The sequence below is a fragment of the Daktulosphaira vitifoliae genome, unplaced genomic scaffold (genome assembly GCF_025091365.1).
Source record: "Daktulosphaira vitifoliae isolate Bord-2020 unplaced genomic scaffold, ASM2509136v1 Scaffold_1, whole genome shotgun sequence".
NCBI classification, from domain to species: domain Eukaryota; kingdom Metazoa; phylum Arthropoda; class Insecta; order Hemiptera; family Phylloxeridae; genus Daktulosphaira; species Daktulosphaira vitifoliae.
In genome coordinates, this window is record NW_026099572.1 from 86,567,876 (window position 1) to 86,569,005 (window position 1,130).

Here is a 1,130-nt window from a genome sequence, read left to right on the forward strand (position 1 = left end):
ATCATTTTTGGTTGCAGAGCGTGGTAGTTTTTTTGTATTTGAGACCTGTGGAAGCCCTTAGCAGTTTTTCGTCGTGGATCGATAAGATGTGACTTATTCTTATGATTATTCCTTAAAAAAAGTTAAAAAGAAAAGAAAAAAGAAAAAAGAAAAAATTGCTGGGTTTTAAATCCTTTATGTTTTTCTATTTAGTATGTGTATGTTTTTTCCATCTTTCGGTGTGGACATAAGTATTTTTAGTTTTACGTTATTAGTTTTTTTAAAAATTTCGTAACTTTCAGCTCGGGAAAAAAGACGTATTTGGTTGCGCAAAAAATAGACGAGAATAATAGGGATCGCGAGATATTAGAGTTTGAACTCTGATAAGAAGTCAGTATACGATCATCGCGTAGTAAACTTCTTATTGTTACTATATCGAATACTTTACACATTGATTGTCATTTTTATGGGCAACCATTAGTATTGTTGTTCTTATTATTATTTGTACCGCTGATTGTTTTGATTATTGTTGGGTTTTGCGTTGTATATGAATAGTTATTAATTTAATTACTTAATTTGTTTAAAGTTTATTATTAAAATTTTGTTTCTCTTAATTGTTTATTATGGCTGACGACGCCGCCTTTAGGCTCGCTAAAGATCGCGCGCTACTTAGGCGATCAACCGCAGTGTCGCACATTAAAGCTACGTACGATTTATCACGTCGGGTAATTACTGAACCGGCACTTAAAGAAAATTTTATCGTGGCAGCGGGCGATATGGACGCGCTTTGGTTTGAATTCGTCACCGAAGACGATGCCCTAATGGATGCGTTGCTTAATTTAGGCGTCGGGTCAGAGTATTCATCAGCACTTCAGATAGAAGTACGCGAGTGCGTAAATTCAATTAAGGCAACGAGACTTAAATATCTGTCGGAAGTAGATCGCGTTCCACCGCCGGCAAACGGGTCGATATTTAGCGAAACCAATTCAGGCGCGGGTTCAGTTCAAGTTATGGAAAAACGTCGCGCAAAAATGCCCGATATGCCGCTACCCCGTTTTGATGGCGATTACACTAAGTGGCCTACGTTTCGCGATCGTTTTAAGTTACTCATTGACCAACAGAACTTTCACGATATTGATAAATTTTATTTT

At 36.9% G+C, this 1,130-nt stretch overlaps 1 protein-coding gene across 1 annotated transcript in view; it reads right to left on the bottom strand.

Moving 5' to 3' along the window:
• Positions 1-1,130, bottom strand: part of LOC126893725 (DNA repair protein XRCC3-like) — a 26,290-nt gene that overhangs the window by 22,694 nt on the left and 2,466 nt on the right. The window lies entirely within an intron of this gene.